The sequence below is a fragment of the Megalops cyprinoides genome, chromosome 20 (assembly GCF_013368585.1).
Source record: "Megalops cyprinoides isolate fMegCyp1 chromosome 20, fMegCyp1.pri, whole genome shotgun sequence".
NCBI lineage: Eukaryota > Metazoa > Chordata > Actinopteri > Elopiformes > Megalopidae > Megalops > Megalops cyprinoides.
Genome location: NC_050602.1, coordinates 9,128,690 through 9,146,871, shown reverse-complemented (window position 1 = coordinate 9,146,871; position 18,182 = coordinate 9,128,690).

The following is an 18,182-nucleotide window of genomic DNA, read 5'->3' as shown; positions in this document are numbered from 1 at the left end:
TCATTTGATTTGCATTTTTTGGACACAGCAGTTGTTCCTTATTGTAGATATCTTACTACAAGAAGATGGTTCAAGATGTCTGCTAAGCCTGACCATCAGGAACCACTGGAAGACATGCCATTGTTTTGTTCATTTTGGAGGCACAAAATGGCTGTTCACTCTGGAAATCCTCACACAGCTTGTAGTAGTCTCTAACATACCATTGATACTTCCCACACATCCATGAAATGTTTTCAGCCAAAAAGAGGATGGTAACACTTGTGTAACAAATGATTAATAAAGCATTAACAACAACATGGTACATAATTAAAAAAAATACACCATATAATGCAGTCAAGTTTGCCAGAGTTGAGAAAACCCATATGATACTATATATGACCTTATATATTATAAATAAATAATGCCATAGCAACTTTATGCATATTAAATGAGGCAATCCTACCTTCCTTCTTAACACTTTTAATAGCATTCTTTGATGTACGATTAATTATTAGTAATGCATTTATAATGACATATATAATGCAGTTGTTTGTGGTTTATTAAGCATGTATAACTCCATATTACAGAGTTGAACTGTATTTGCATTCCCAGATTTATATTTTTTCAGGCTTATATGGAAGAGCATCACTTGGGGATTGAGGGTGTGTGTGTGTGTGTGTGTGTGTGTGTGTGTGTGTGTGTGTGTATGTGTGAGTGTATGTATTTGTGTAGGTGTTCAGCTAGGAGAACATGCCCCTGCAGTTTTTAATTCCCCACACAGCATCAGTGCAGCAGCTGTGATATGGACTCCATGCAGGATGATAACAGACCCAGCTGTGTGCCATTATGCCATCAGTGCCAGTGTACAGGTCGAAGGGAAGAAGTCTTTACTTGTCAGAACTGAAGTTCCTTTGAGTTCAGGAGTGTGGGTAAACTGTATTTCTTTTCCCGCCACTCACAGTGTTCAATGTAAATCTCACTCACAGTGCTCCATCGGGCTCTCACTCACAGTGCTACGTGGAATCCTCACCCACACACCTCCCACAGCATTCCATGCAGATCTCACGCATACTGTATCCCAGAATTCTATGCCTCTAATGAGATTTTTTTTTTCCTGTGGGGTTCCCTTCCTGAGAGAGAACTACCCATAACATCGGGTTCACACATGAGAACCATCAATATGTGTTATATCTTCTATCTCATCTCATGTCACGTTTTCACTATTAAATCTTGTAACTTGCTAGTATGAACATTCTTTGTATTACAAGTGGAAAATTTCACTAGTGCACCACAATGAAGCAAATGGCAATTGGAGGCACAGCTTTACTCACAACATCTGAGTTGTTCATAGGCAAGTTGGTGTCTGAGAACAGTGAGACACAGAACACATGGTGACAAACCCACCCCTACTCTAGTAAAACAAAGCATAACTGGTTTCCGGTAATTGCTGGCCAGAGACACAGCTGTGCTCAAACACTGGTCATCAGGCTTGCACTTAGAGAAAGAGCCTTAGGTCACCAAGCCGTTATCGGAATGTTTCTGAACCTTCACAAAATCAGAGCTCCACTGTAATGCAATGGACAAATTTAGAATCACATTTACAAAAGGATTCATCATTGACTTTTCACTCTGTTTTTTCATTTAATTTATAGTGCCCCTAATTGTAGTTTAGTGCCTTACACTGGAAGAAAGTGTAGAAGTCTCTGTCAGTATACACTCAAAATGGATGGCTTCCAGGTTTACGGTTAAGTAAGATTTATTTAATAGCTCAGAAAAAAACCTTATTCTGCAAAACTGTCATACAAATATCATGATTTGGATTACACACACACACACACACACACACACACACACACACACATATATATATATATATATATATATACACACATATATATATATATATATATATATATATATTTTGTAGTACTTTTTTAAGTTAAATTTATTTTAAGCATTGCTCTTTGATAAATCACAGCCGTAAACCACAACCGTGTAAATCTTTCTGAATTCTTAAATATGATCCATAGAATATTTTGAGTATTCCAACCATGCTCTTATTGTCTACTTGATTATTACTTGCAAGACATTCCATCATCCTTCTGAATGGCTATGTTTGTGGTAGCAATGAACGCAGTTCTCTACTCTGGAAGCACTTGGCAGTGATTGCACATTTACTGCAACTAATTATACATGTAATTACCATGTCAAAAAAATCACTTGCACTTTGAAAGACAGGCCCAATTAGCAGCTCTGCCAGGCATCCACACATTAGATGTCATTTTAATGACATCATTCCACCAACACACCAAAGCCTGCCGCTTTTCTGCAACAGGGGTCAAGTTGCAGCTTTCAATGTCAAGTTGTGGAAAAAGGCTGCACAAATAAAAAGGACAGCACATTCTACATCCTAGTCATTCATTAATCTGACTTCTATACACTGTATATGGATCTTCCACAGTCATCCAGTATAGCCTCTGATCAGAAGCTCTGTTTGAACTCCAGAGAGAACTTGCGGAGAGAACTAGAGAGCAGTTCGTAAGTAAATACTCTGTCACGATCACAGGTGCACACATGCAGACTGCTGCTATATATGTAACCGGAGTGGGACCAACTAAACGACCATCTGGTGGAGAGCGCAGCTGTTGAATGCAGTTTTGTATACTTGTTCATTCGCGCACCAGGCTGCTCCGAGGTTATGTGATCAGTACTTATTGGGCTGCATTCTTAGACTGTAAACGGATTATGGTAATGAAAGCACAAGGCTCCTGTTCAGGTGTTTGTGGTAATTTTTCCCTTCAACTGCTATTTCCCTGCTCACTGGGCATATACTATGAGTGAGGCACTGAAGGGGTTTCATGCCTTTCTCTGGGAGAGAAAAAAAGGAATTATGGGACAATGCCTCTCAATACCTCCTGACATCTTTTCAAAAAAAGAAAAAAAATGCTCAAAATTCCCCACCAAATCAACGGAGAGACTGTAATAAGTGGCTTGGAAAAATAATGACTGTAATAACTGGCTTGGCAGTGCCTAGTTTTTATTTAGCTCAAAAATGAGGCTGTTTTTTTGTTCCCAGACAGAATGACATTCAATGACGGTGACCTGCAGAGATGAATGCTGGCAGGAGAAATGTCCATTTCCAGTCTATCATCTCTGTTGAGCTTTGTCGTTCATGGAGACGGTGATCTGACATACCAACGGGAGGCGCCAATTGTGCACAGGGGTGGTGAGGGGTGGCTGCCCTGGTTATAATCAGTCAGCAGCTGAAAAGCTCACTGCATCGCCACCGCGGGCCTGACCTTGTTGATCAGTGCGCACCAATGGGTCTGCTGACTCTGGCTATTGACCTGTCTGCCCTCAGTGTCCGGACGGCCTCCTCCCCTCAATTATGTCACATGAGTGCCATTTTTGTCGCAGTGATTAGTGTCGATTTGTCCCTGGCTTTTCTGTACCCCACAGTCAGAGGTGCAGAAAAACATGGCTCATTATAACCCTGAAGAGCAAGCGCAATAAAGTACAGACTCCAATCGGCTATGCTTGCAAATGGATTTGGTAAATCTGTGAAAGCAAAGTGATGCTGGTCATGCCGTTTAGTGTTTAAATGTATTCAGTACATGGCAAGTATAAGTATTATATCAGTACAAGTATTCAAACATAGCATGAATTCAGACTTAATTCAGGAACACACTTTAACAACTTGCTTAATCATTTATTGTCTTCACGCCATATCAGCTACAGTTTTGAAGTTCACCAAGACTGTGAAATGCAGCAACGTATATTCAAGGTATATTAGAGTTCTGACTTAAGCAGATGGGAATGTCAGTGAACATCAGCCTAATGGGTACTAAATCTACATCTGCAACCCACGCCAGACCACGGTCAGACCTCTCCGTCTCTAACGGACAGGGAAAGATCAGACAGAGGACCAGTCTCAACCTTGGAGTGAAGAAGGAAAATGTCACACTTACTTAAACATTAAAAAACAAAGTCAAGATGTAAAATGAACTACAAGCCTTTAATTCACATTGAAATATCCTTATATTTTCTCCAAGGCACACAATCTAAATCTTTTCCAAAGGGCATGTTGTGTAGTGGGAAAAAGTCATGATATGATCTATGTTAATGTATAAAGATCTTGAAATTTGCCAACAAAATAAATAAAACAGTCTAGTAATATCCGGTCGCCTCAAGGTAATGTCACTATTCTCTGTTTTTCTGGTTTGCTTGATGAATGTGCTGGAATGCAACACTGTGTGGAGGGTGACAGAGAATAATTTGGATTATTTCCCTTATAGTGGGGTAATGACACGGGTAACCACTGGCTTTGGATAGAGAGACTGAGGAATACAGCGTGCAAACATTAAGGAAAAAAAAAGATCTGTAGTTCAAGTGGCTTTTTTCCTCTGTCGCTTTCAAAAGCTTTCTGAGCAGCAATTCATCTGGCTGTCATAAAATGGCGAGTTCACGCTACGGGGAGAGCCGCGGTAATGACTTTGCTCGTGCATCGCCCATCACGGGCCCGTTCCCTTGCGACACGCGGGGGTTACATACACACATTTAAAATCAGTCCTGCTCCCCGCGCTAATGCATACCTGGACTTTCCTTACCTCAGCGTTTCAGAAAGCTGGGCCTCAGCAGGCTTGGCATCCTTGGAAAACCTGAGCACGACAGTCTTTAAGTCGCACTTAACACTCGCCGCTCTGAGAAGCCTTAATTACTGTATATTTTAAATAAGTCAGCGATTCCTTATAAGGGTCTATGTGACAGAATGGGGGGTGTTGATTAATGATCATTAACGAGACATGTTTTCTGCAACTTAAGAATATATAGGAACCTGACATGTTGCAAGGATTTCATTACAATCCATTTACATTACATTTTGCTTAGTAGACACTCTTTTCCAGAGCAACATACAAAGATTACAACTTTTACAAGACATTTATACAACTTGACATTTACTGGGGCAAATCGTGTTAAGTACCTTAAGGGTATAGCAACAGTGGCCCACCTCAGAACCGGCAACTTTTAGCTTATATGTCTTGCTCCTTACCATTACACTATACTGCATTTATATACAGTATATCCTATATACCTACTGCAGTTATACTATAGGACACAAGTATGTGCAATGAAAGAAGCAACCCTGCCCTGCTGGAATGAAGCCAATTATGCCCCACCCCCCCCCAAATGTTACAAGTAATAACTGATGAATAACGTGGGCCACAACTGAAAAAGTAAATGTCTGGGCTATAAAGTCAGTGCCTTTACCAGCTGAGCTACACTGGAAGCCTGGAATGCATCCTTATTATTAATGGCCGATTTAGTCTAGGAGGTCTACAGAACTTCATCTTTATGGAAAAAGGCACTGCTGTGCATGACAGAAGCAAGCAGACGGTATGATGGCAGTAATAGCGCACAATTATAGCTGTCCCAGCTGTCTAGAGGAGCCCTGAAGCACTAGCAAAATTTATACAGGTAGCGTCTACCGATGAAAAGTAAAAGGGAACATTTAGGGATAACTTCTGGATTACTTGTGAAGGATGCCAGGAGTTTAAAAAAATGTATATCTACCATATTCTGTAAACAATATTGTCTACATATCTCTACATGTAAAAAAAATTAAAAAATACAGGCTTAGAATAGACTTAGAATAAGACATATTTAGCAAAAAAGGCCTTGACCAGAGCCATTTGTCTGTTTTATTGAATATTATAAACAGACTTTGAACCTATTTATTTATTTTTTTAATTATATTTCCTAACCTTGACCAAGGAACAAACAAACATAAAATGAAGAATTCTTGCCTGCCTTGACATGGCAGCATGTTTCTCCACGGAATTCGGCTAATAATAGTGCACTGTTGTCAACTGCAAGCAGGTGCCAGTTTCTGTCATTTAAAAACAAAAAAGCATTGCCAGATTTTGTCATTTAAATTGGGAGTTCAACTATTTGAATGTAAGTAGTGAAAAAGATGAAATAGTGAAATAGTAATAGGTAGGTAGATAATAGTGACAAAAAAATGTATGTCACTTTTTGTTCATCATTTCACTTGTGCAGCCTATACTGAGTTTTATGACTGGTTTATGAGGTGCTACCTGTGAATGCCTGTGTGCCATAATCTTGTCACTGAGGCATCCATCCTCAACAAGTGCTCTCCCAATGCATATAACACATCACCCCTCTGCCTGAGGGGTCTGTAACAAATTTTGCAGTAAAAAGCGTCGCCTCCAAACTCATATCTCAAATCCCTGTACGTCCAACATGTTTCATGCTCCCTCTTCCATTTCTTGCCATGTTTGTTTGCTCTATTTTGGGCAGCAGTTCAGCACAGGTCTTTCTGTTGTGAATTATGGTGTGTCTGGAAGAAGTGGAGCTGCTCAATCTAATTAATCATCTGAATAATTTAATTTATTTCCACAATGTGGTGGGCCATTTGTCCCAGCAAGAGAGGGCGACGATATTTGAATACAAATTTTGAGGGGTATATCAGGGCTCACATTAGGATTGCCAGTACAAATTTAGGACATGTGGTGGAATGTTTCATTTATGCATTCTGTTTTCTTAAGAGGGTGTGCAATTGGTAAGCACTTGTTTCAAGGACATATTCATAAATATCAATGAACACCAATGCATTGAGCTTTTGAATCTTGGTCACCAGGGTAACATTTGGGGTTTGTAATGCACCAAGAAATCTGACTTGGCACTAACAGCCTATTAACAAGGTACAGGTAATTCTAGAAAGGTGAAAGTGATTTCATACGTTAAGAATACCATCTGCTATATTATGGACTGAGGGTAATACACCACACATATACTTCACTGAAATGTACCACCAACCTGGAAATTTTCCTACCGATGTGCTGTTATGGACTAACTGCAATTTTCCATTTTCTGTCTTAAGCAGAAACAAGGAAGATCAAGGCAAGACCACAGACTGGTGGTATTATTTACCTTTGTCATTCCGATTTAAAAGGTATCTCCACAGGTAAAATACTATTATGTACAAGGAAAATGTGATTTATTATTATTGTTATTCCCTCTGAGAAAGGCACTCTGTAAAGCACTCGGTGACAATCTAATTGTAAAGGGCACTATACCAAATCAAAGTTGATCAATTGATTAACTTCGAGAACCACGGTTATTCTGAAATCCATAGCTTTTTTAGAAACCCAGTTTGCTTCCTCTGTGACAATAAGATAAAAACAAACAACAAAACACACTGATATCCCAGGCCTTTTACCTCAAACAAATTTGTCTTCAATTTCCGAGTAACAAATATTATTGAGCCATGTTTTTATTTTTTACCAGAAATTGTGCACAGCAGGAGCAAAAGCAAACCAAATGAAGGACAAAGTGCATTGTGGTACGACTACACAAACGCCCTTGCATTTGAAACGAATGAGTTTTTTTTATGTTGTTTTGACAGCAAATGATGACTGGTACTTCGATGTTACTTGTCGGAGCACAGAAGTGTGAAGACCAAATAATTAGAGAAGTGTTCTGCTTCTCACCCTGCCATCTGTTGCCCTGGATGTACCACCTTCAAGCCTTAGTGATTGACATAATGTATGCAGTGAGGACACAAGGTACTGGCAAATGTGACGCACTGCTGAGGCATCCAGTCTCTCAAATTTCTTTCTGGTGTTTTTTGTTTCTTTGCTGTCTGCCCATTTAAAGCATACCCTGAATACAGTTGATGGATTATTTGTATAAGAGATGCTTTTTTTAAAAAATAAGTGACCGCAGTACAACACATGTTTACAATATGTAGTTTGTTCCTGTGTTCGGTCTTCAAAAGCATCAGTGGATACCTTTGAATTCTAAATGTAAATAATAATGATAATAAACAGCACTCCTATTAAGGCAGATACCTTCTCAAAAGTGTATCTTAGTGGGGGTTAACACAGGCACATTAAGCATTAGCCTGATCGCTGTTCAGGAAAAGGCATGACAGCAGTGAACTGTTTAACTGGTGGACTGTACTTTCCTCCATGTAAGCGCTCACACCATGGCACTGTGTTGATGATTTTCACCTGAGCTTGTCCGTCAAATATTCTGCTTTCTTCTGTTCATTTGCGTCTTGTTACAACTGGATGACAAGGAGGCTTAGAAGCTAATGGAAGTTTCAACAGGGACCTCTCCTTCTCAGAAAGAGAAGAACTGAAGGGCTTTCAAAGGTATTTTTCATATCACTGTCACCTAAAGACTTTGGGGTAATTTATCTGATGTGCAGACATTTCATATGGAGGAAGAAGCATGGCGAAACTGCAGTGTTACAGCATCATAAGACCACAAAAGGGTTGGCAGAGCCCAACTTCAGATGTTATCACTGGTCTCTCATGCAGTGTGGTAGTATGGTGTGGCTTGATATCCCGTGTGCCTTTGCAGCCAAACGAGCAGGTACCTGGGCATACCCGTAAGTCATCCTAAGCCCTCAGCTTTTTGGCATCATCTTCTATTGACAGGATCTGAACCAGTGGTTTTTATCCCCCGGTCCAGCAACACTGACACTTTGAGCAATTGTTCCAGTTCATGGTCATCATTCATTTACAAATTTGGAGACACACAACACACACTATCCCCTGAAGTCTTATTTAATTTGCCTTAGGCTGGGCTGAGGTGTTATTCAGCTTATGGAGTTCTAACCAAATCTATTACATCTACGGCTTCTATGCAAAACCTGCCTCTTCTCTCCAAAACACAGTCATTGCTGGTAACAATAGCTTGCTCTGGAACAAGGAAGTGTGTCACTTCAAATCATGAGGAAGGTCCTCACTGAGCATGCTTGGTAGTTAGCAGTCTTCCATGTAGATGACTCATTGAAACTTCTTGCAAGTGCTTAAAGCTAGCTTTTCCTTCCACTAATGAGGTTAGGTGGAGTCTTCAGCTTAACTCTCCTTATGAGTGCTTACATCCGGCTTAGCTCCCATCAAGAAATCCATTTTGTGAGGCTAGATAGTCTTCAGCTGAAACTACACAGAATTTCCACAGATCATATTTCTGATGAATGGAATGTTATATTGCGACACGGCATACAAATCTTATGAAAATGTACAAATAATAAAATGGAAATCATAAAGAGCAGTATTTCAATTATTGCAAGAATTAAAAGAATGTGGTAACTGAAATGCAGCGTTTAAAACTTAATGTTAATTTAGCACTAAATGCAAAAATATCTTCAGACGGAAGTTTGCGTTGTAGCACATAGTGCATAGATCAGTTCAGGATGCTTTAAATCACTTTAATTTGTCTTTCTGTGGAGGGTTAGTGTTTATAAAATGTGATGTGAACTTACTGACAGAGCTGACCGGTGGGAAAATAAAAGTGTCTCCCAGAAGACACAATTAAAGACCCTATCCTCCCGCTTGCCACTGTTGGTTCCAGAACAACAAGCCTAATTTCTGTATTTGATATCTTCTCTTGGCAGACCCAATGCCCACCCCCGGTCCCTGTAAATATTGGTGCTTGACAGAGCTTGGCGAGAAGGGGGAGAGGGTGAGCGTGGCTATCAATTAATTACAGCAGTCCCTCCTCAACCGTGAGTTTGTCAACCGTAGGTTAGGTTTCATGCCATTTATTAATCGTGTACAGTTTCACTAACAGCAGTCTTCCGCTTCGATTACTCCGCCTGACACGCTGACTTGCATTTAATTGGTCCAAATCTGTATGGTAATTTTACTGTTGCTGGCATGTGTCTAATCTTGTGTCCACTGTCTTCTCCCCCCATGTCGGTGTGCGGGAGAGATGAATGCCAGCACGTCAGCCACGACAATTTTTTTGTGAGGACTGAGCTACAGATGAGTCTGAAGTAGAGGATGCAGGTTAAGAGAGTGGAAAGTGAATTTAATATTTTAAAAAAAATACATTTTAAAAAATCTCTTTCACTCATTGTTTTTTTTTAGCCTGTAATGTGTTTGTGCCTCCATAGCTCCCCCATGTGGTCAGGGGGTTAACTACAGGCAGCAGCTTTGTAAGAGGTAGGTCTTAATGTAATGGGTATGTGATGATTGCCATAAAACAAACAGTCTTTCTACTGCTAACTGTACACATCCAGATTCCTTCCTACCTCTACAAATGAAGTACACACACACACAATAGAGAATTGAACATTTCTTTGAGCTGAAATCATAACTACAGATTCAGACATACAGAAGTACATAAAAATATGGGTTACTACAGAATTTCCACAAAGTATGTAGGAGCGCTTCAAAGTTATGGTTTTTTTTCAGTATTTTCTCAATTTCCTCTTTTCTCTCCCGATTTTGAAGTCACTAATCATACGACTATAGACTTACCTCTCCATGCACCTCATGTGCTCTTGCTGTCATGTAGGAACAAGAACGATGCACTAATACACTCATGCACAGCCAAATGAATCAAACCGGATATTGGCGGATAGACGCATCTTCATTGACATCATCCAAACGGCTCACTGTTTACCCCACATCACAGCAACACCATACTTGCATCTCATTCACTCAAATCCAGTATGTTGTCCGGAGTGAAAGTGACAAGAAATATTGATTAATATTGTTTTTCTGCTTGTTTTTGATTATGCTGACAGCTCACCCCCATTGTAAAATGTTAATTTTACTAAAACATCTAGATTGTCCACCCCGACAGCAGACTTAAATTCAGTTCATGAGAAAACTGACACCTCATTGTGTTGTAAGTCTCGTTTTTTTGATAGGCAGTCAGCACATCTAGAACAACATGGACTGGATGATGTAACAGCAGTAAGACATATTATGATATTCATCAGAACACGGTGAGTGCCTGAAAAGAAGCAGCTCAGAGATTACATCCATTATGACCAGATACTCAGTTATGGCGTTACTTCCGTTCTCCATCTAGGAGGTTCTGATTGGTTAAAGAATGTTCTAATGCTGCCTGCACTAGGCACTGGCAAAGACTCCCTTGAGTTACACTAAAGCAATTTCTTGTTTGAACCCTGAGCTACCCATCTCACTTGACCTCCTGAGAGGAGAGCACATTTAGTGTGAAATGAAGTCACCTTTTGCACAGTATGATTTTGAAAAGAGGTGTTTGCTGGAAAACATTGTCATTACATGGGTCAAGTAAGCATTACAGCCATTAACGCACAAGGAGTAACAAGTTAAACCAATCAAAATCCAGTCGATCTTGCCAGTGTCATTGAATTCCAAGTGTAGGAGCTGAGGGTGTTTAGCTAGATACATCTTCCTTTTAAACTTGTGGCTCTGGCTAGTACAAGCTAGATAGTATGGTTGGAGTTTAATGACTGAAGTGAATTTGTCTTCCTACTGTCTGAAGAGTATTAGGGTTATGAGTTTAGGTCTTGTTTGTACTTGGAAAAGATAAAAGCACAATGAAATGTGATAATTTTTATGTCTTTTTTTTCCAATACAGCATAAGGCACTTCCCTGCAACAGTTGCCATTATATGCATTCAGTGAATCAGTAAAATGTTTAAAAGCAGTACAATACAGTCTGTTGCATTTCCCATTCAAAACTGGCCACGAGAAGAATTAAAACTATACTGCCATCGATCAGGAAGCGAGCAATCTCTCTCATGTCACTTTCAGAGGTGGTGACACTGCAGGGAGATGAACAGAGACAGAAATCGGGAAAGCTTTAATCCTATACACCACAAAAGGCTGACAGTTGCTGCTAAGAAGGTGACAGCTCTCCTGGGGGAACACGCTGCATTTGATCTTAAATCTGCAGTGGAATTGAATCCTATGACATTGGGGGGTTTGGCTGGAATGGCTCCCCAGTCCTCAGATTAAGGTCTCGGCGCAATCCTTTTGAGCACCCTGCCCGTTACCGCGTCGTCACCCGATTTTAAGCGCAGGGGGAGCTGGCGCACTCGTAGTTTCGAAGCCGATACGTGCGCCGCGTCCTTGTTGGTGAGAGCCATCTATTTAAAGCCGCGCCCGCCGTTTTAATTAACTCTGTGATAATGAGGTTAATCAAACGACAATCTGGAGGGCTAAATCGTGCACGTCATTGTCAGGCGTCGGGCACATTTTGGCTCCGCTCTGCTCCAGGATGAATAATCAACCCTTTCACTGCGCTCCTCATCCCATTTTACAATATTGCTGTCATAAGGGGGTTTTGTCCCAGATCCTGCCGCTCTCGCCTGAATGACTGATGTCTTGTGTATAGAATATTGTGCTACAGCAGAAGATAGATTCCCACACAGTAAGTCTAATGTCTAATGTCAACAGAGTCCTAAACAGTAACTGCAGAGACCTTCCTGAAATTATGTTTTAACCTTATTGATGTGGGCACTGGTCTTGATGTCACTTTCAGAGCATGCAATGAGGCATGTACTGAACTAGACAGCTAGTCAATGATACATTTCCTTTCGCTGTTTAGCTAGCTAACCCTGTACCCAGTAGCTAAGACATTTTCAATAGAGAAAGTCTGTGCAGGCAAACCACAGTGAATACTCTGATCCAAAAAGTCATATGTCCATTTTTTAAATACTTTTTTTAAAATAATTTTTATTTGTACATGTGCTTTGTAAGGTAGTATATGCACTAGAAATTGGCAGATTAATCCCAATCTGTTGCTATTTATTATGCTAAAAGGCAAGCTATTGATTGAGTACTTCAATAATGAAAAAAACATTCCATCAAATCAGATGTGAAAAATCAAAACACTGATGGCATACACTTATTCGCTCATTTGTGCTCCTTTTGACAGAGCAACAGTTAGTATTCAATCATGGTAACTCCAGCTTTGTGAACATTGATATTGGCATCATAAGCATGATGCAAAGCCCCTTTTGCTATATACTTGAAAGCTTTCTTTAGAGTGTGTCATTTTTGCCATCCCCAAAATGGAGATGTGGACATGCATTAAAGATGGGGACCGGATGTATATGGCAGTTTGCCTGTTATGTGCAGAGAGTATGCAGCATAGTTATGCTCATTGAAATATCATTTATGAACAAAACAGAGTCAGATGTTAATTATTGAATGGAAAAAATAACTGTGCAAAAAAAAAAAACTGTATGACTTCTTTCTCCTAAATTACCCGAAGGTACTTTGAAATAAAAGTAATAGCACAGGCAGTATATAAAACTGAACTTCATTCAAACTTTTAAATGTATATTGGGCCATTTCTGTGCTAATGGTGAGTTTAATTTGCAATTATTAGAATTAGAATCGCAATTGCAGGAACATTACATTATTGCATTACAACAATTACAGTAATGCTTAAAATGACAAGCAAAGCTGTTGCTTGAAATTGGCAGCACAGTTTGAACAATTTTACTTAATTAAATTAAGGTTCATATGTTGCACCTTGCTGATGCCAATCTCACTTGGAAATCAGAAACGTACCCAAAATACCTCCTCTGCTTGGTGGCTTTTCAATAATCTCTCTTCCTTATCTCTGCTCTTTCCTTGTGTCTGTATTTCTTCATATGAATCTCTCTGAACTATTACAGATGAAGGGAATAAAATGTTCTCTCAAAATACATGCAATGCACATTTTAACATGTATATTTACATTATTTTTTTTTTTACTATACAGTACACTATGCTTGCAAGAAATCCTGAAATCTAGTGTTTACATTTTTATACAATGCAAATGTATCTACTGGACAATGTGGAGATCAGCTGTTTGATGTGGGTATCTTTATTTTGATGTCATCCTGACCATATATGGACATCATAAGCATCAAGTCAGCAATAAGTCAAAATTTTACACTTAGAAAAACTTGGTTTACCTAGGTTTGGTTAATTGCTAAAATTCCCCATTGAAATCTTTTTTTGGACCTTCAGTGCAGTAGATATGAATTTCTATTCAATGCAAATGTATCTACTTTCAGGTTATTGCCTGTTTGATGTGAGAATAATGTTACTGATCTTTGGCTTGAATTCCAATATAAAGGATTACACCTGACCACGACACTGAGGTTGTTGACCAAAAATCCAAAGATGCAGACGCTGCAAAAATTCAACCTAGCTTTTCTGTCAAAGGTGAGAATATGATTTCCTTTAATAAGCATGAAAGCTTTCTTAATGAACCTGCCATGCCATCTGGATGATGAAGTAAATGTCAGTTTTGTCTGCCCTTTGGAGAACTGAGCCAGCCTGGCCGTTGGGCCAAGGAGGCTCATGATTGCCTTTGTACTTGTGCCTGTTGATGAATAGGTTACTGCAAAATTAGCTCTTTCAAGTCACTGCCTACGATATCTCACCTCGTTGTCTGGATGATAAGCATCAAATTTCACTATGCAGCTAAATAAGTGTGAGTTTTTAATTTGCTGTATTTGCTGGAATGAAAATGATGGAAGTAGAATGGTCTGCTTCACCGTCTTCATTAGAGTAATACTTAGGGAAAAATGTATGGAGCACTGCCTTTAAGTATTTTTGTATCTTCAGGTGACAATATGGCCAGTTTCTGGGTCTAATACATGACATGACATATACAATTCTCAAATACATTTACTTGCAGGCAGTGGCTATCTTACGCTCTTCAAGTCCCAGAGTCCACCACAGGAAAACTAATGGATATTGGAGGTAGGCATATTTCTGAAAACTTTGGAACATAGAGGTTCCTGAAAAGGCACTAGGAGATACTGATGCAGCGGTGAGCTAACCCTGGTCAGCTTAAGCCCATCCTCCCCTGGCAGGAAGCCAACAATGTCTGACCACTGTAGACTCCTAGTCATAGCTTGCTAGTGACATAGTACACACAGGAACATGCAATACCTCAGCTGCAGGGCTTTGAGAGCCCTTTACTGACTAAGCCACTCAAGACTGCAGGGAGGAAGGAGTATAAATAAGTTCTGGAAAGAAGGGGTTGAGGCTGTAGCTACATTCTCTCTGATTCCTCGCTTTAGCATGTTGTTATAAATGATGACTGAAAACATTCCCTCTAAACAATGAGAAGCAAAACCCCAAAGCTACAAATCTTAGCTTTGTAAGAGAGAGAGTTTTCCAGACCTACACCAGTGGTTCAGTCTGGTTTGAAGCTACTAATGTATGTATAGGTAACTAAAACAGATTTGTACTGTTTCAGAAGAGGCAATTTTTTTGAAAAAGCTCTTCTGGCAGATGTTGTGGTTTTGCAGCTGAATGAGATGCTCCGGGTACAATGTTTCAAGTGCACCTGATAATGTTGGGATAAAATTGACTGCCATTGAAGTCTGACTAGTAATTTCCCCATTAAACCAGACGAACCACTCGCTTTTAAAAAATATGTAAATGGAAAGTACACAGTAAATGGACAGAGAGCATGTTTTTTTCACTCAGACCAGAATTTTGAAGTGAACGTGTTTTTCATTAAATTAATACACTACATTTGGAACCTGTACACATTACCTTGAAGATGTAAGAGTGTACACCTTTATCTCATCCCCAGTATTCCCTTATGGTCTCTTGAATGAAACGTGCACAGAGGTAAAATCTTTGTGAACTGAGCAGACTGGTGCAGCGTGGTACTGTTTTGGCTTGACCTGGCTGTCGGTCAGCCTCTGCTCTAACTCAAAGCTGGTTCAGGAAGAAGACATACCCTCCCTCATCCTTGATCAGGAAGTGCTGAAGATCAGTCCGATTCCTCTACAGGGGCCACCCCAGCCGGGCCCTGACAAATCTCGACAAAGACGAAGTACAGAAACAAAGCCAAACTTAGGGGTTTCACTGGAGGAGCAATTTGATTCACCTTACTCCTGGTAAGAACCAAATAAATCTGAGGTAGAGGAACCGGTTTGAGGATTCCCTTGGTTCAGAACCTTAAGACTCCTGATTATTCTTCCATGCTTTCAATGGTAGCTGGTAGATGGTTATTTTTAATGGGATTCCCATGGCACCATGCAGCATCCTTCCCACTGCTTAGTCTTATAAGCCCCACTAAAAGTAAAAATCTTTAGTGAGCCATGAATTGAAAATGTGTCATGGCTCTAAGGAATAATCTTTAAGGTATCAATTTTTTTTTCTCCGTAATCGCAACAATAAACGATCTTCCTCTTCAGATTACCTTTTTGTATCCAGATTTTCCAGATCAGTGTTTATAGAACATACAGTGTAGTGCAAACCTGTTTGAAGAAATGAACTGATGATATCTGTAGAGTGACACACAAAAAGCTTGCAACCTCATACACCACAGTCAAAATGCGGGGTGGGGCAGGGGTTGGTGAGAGAGAGAGGAAGAGAGTCTGAAAAACTAAAGCTCCAGTGTTGTACAGTTCTGGTTTGGAACAATTGATAACAGGCATGAAAAAACATAAATATTACTCAGATGTATTCTTCATTTTTTCTTCATTTTCTTCATTGGACTTTTTGTCTTTAAGCAGAATGGTTGGCCAGAACCCACTGTACTTTTTTGGGAGGGGGAGGGGTCATATACTTGCAGCAGTCCACATTTGAAACGTTCAATAGTTTCAGTAGTTTGACTTGGCTTACAAATTGAGTTCATCCTTTTATTCTTCTGGTCATTAGAACAGCATATGGTTACAGAACAGCATATAATTCTTAATGTATCCCAGCATGCACTGCCAATGTGAGCTGTAAAACAGAACAGTGTATGATTCTGAATACATTTTTAAGAGTTCTTTTAGTTTGCTTGAGTTTGCCACAAATAATACAATATTGTAGTTAACTGTATAAGCCATTGAAATATGAAACATGAAGATGTAATCAAAATAAACTAATACATGCATTATAAATACTTGAGAAAAAAACTAACAAACTCAAAGTAGTTAATGAATCAGTCCCTAAAATGCATGAAAACCACTGTGAACAGAGCTAAAGAGTGAAACTGAAAGGCCGCCATTAATTAAGTGCTTTTTACAAAAATTGCTCATCAAACTTTAATGACCCTTTCCACTGATTATCACAAAGCAAAGGCACAAAACACCATCTGATGGCAATTTCATCGTGGCAGTTTTAGTAAAGGTAAGTAATTAATATCCCAGCATGAGGCATTTTAATTAAAGCATCAAGCTTTTGTGGTCACCGTGAATTGCATTTGAAAGGGAGTGCTAAAAAGAAATAATTGCCTGGTATTTAAATTGGACAGAGTGTACAGACAGAACCCATGAAGTCGAATTACATTCGTGTTCAAAGTGTATATTCTAAGAAATTGAACAAAACTATTTCTTAAACATTTATAGTATAATGGTGCATCACATCTGAATGCTCTGCTCTCTTGGTGAAATTCAGCTAATCTGTCAGTCAGGTCTCTTCATTAATTAAATTTTGAAGATTCACTCGCTTTAAAGTAATTGATTGAGTGGATAGATTTTTTTTTAAACTGCAAGGGGTCTTTAATTCCTGAATCTGTGGAGATATTTCAGTTCTGTGCTTTCTTTTATTAGTCAGTTTAATTTATTTGATTATTATCATTAAATCTGAAGAAAATGAATTCCTGCTGTTATATTCAATTTACTCGAACAGCAAGTGGTGCACATCACATGGTGACAGAAACAAATACGAGTGGCAAGTCTTCGCTTGGTTGGATGGGCACTCTATTTAAGGACGAATGTGTACATTTCCATTTGGGATTTATTTGTTTCAAATGAAATTCTAAACCAGGAGACATCTATGATTGGATTTCCTGAGTTATTGTCACATTAAAGCCTGAAGCATTTCAACATTGATTAATCAAATGCAAGAAAAATAAAAAGGCAAGTACACAGCTTAAATGCCATAATAAAACCAAGAAGTATGAGCATGGGTGGAAAATAGAAAACAGAACAGCATATGATTCTGAATGTATCCCAGCATGCACTGCCTATGTGAGCTGTAAAACAGAACAGTGTAGCCTATGATTCTAAATGTATCCCAGCATGCACTACCTATGAAAGCTGAAATGACTACTGTTTTTTGTTTGCGCTAAGACTCTCAAGTATATTGAAGTGAAGTTTTAAAGTTTCAAACATCTGTTTATAGGTAATTCAACCAAATTTGCAATACAAAAAGACTAGGAAAACGCTGTATTTTCCAGTTTCCAATGTGTAGCAGTATACTGTACAAATGTGTGTGACTCCCATCTGGATCTCCTCACACGGTTTGCTTTTACCCTAACAAAATCTGGAAAGGAGGATGGCACGAATGTGAGTGGAGGACAGGTAGAAGAGACTCCAAAAACAGGCTGCATGTAAACCTTGTGCTCCTTGTTTTAAACCATTTTAAGTCTTTGCTTTAACTATTTCTTAGTCTTTTTTATCTTGTTCTTGTTTGCCTGATATTTCATCTAGTATTTTGT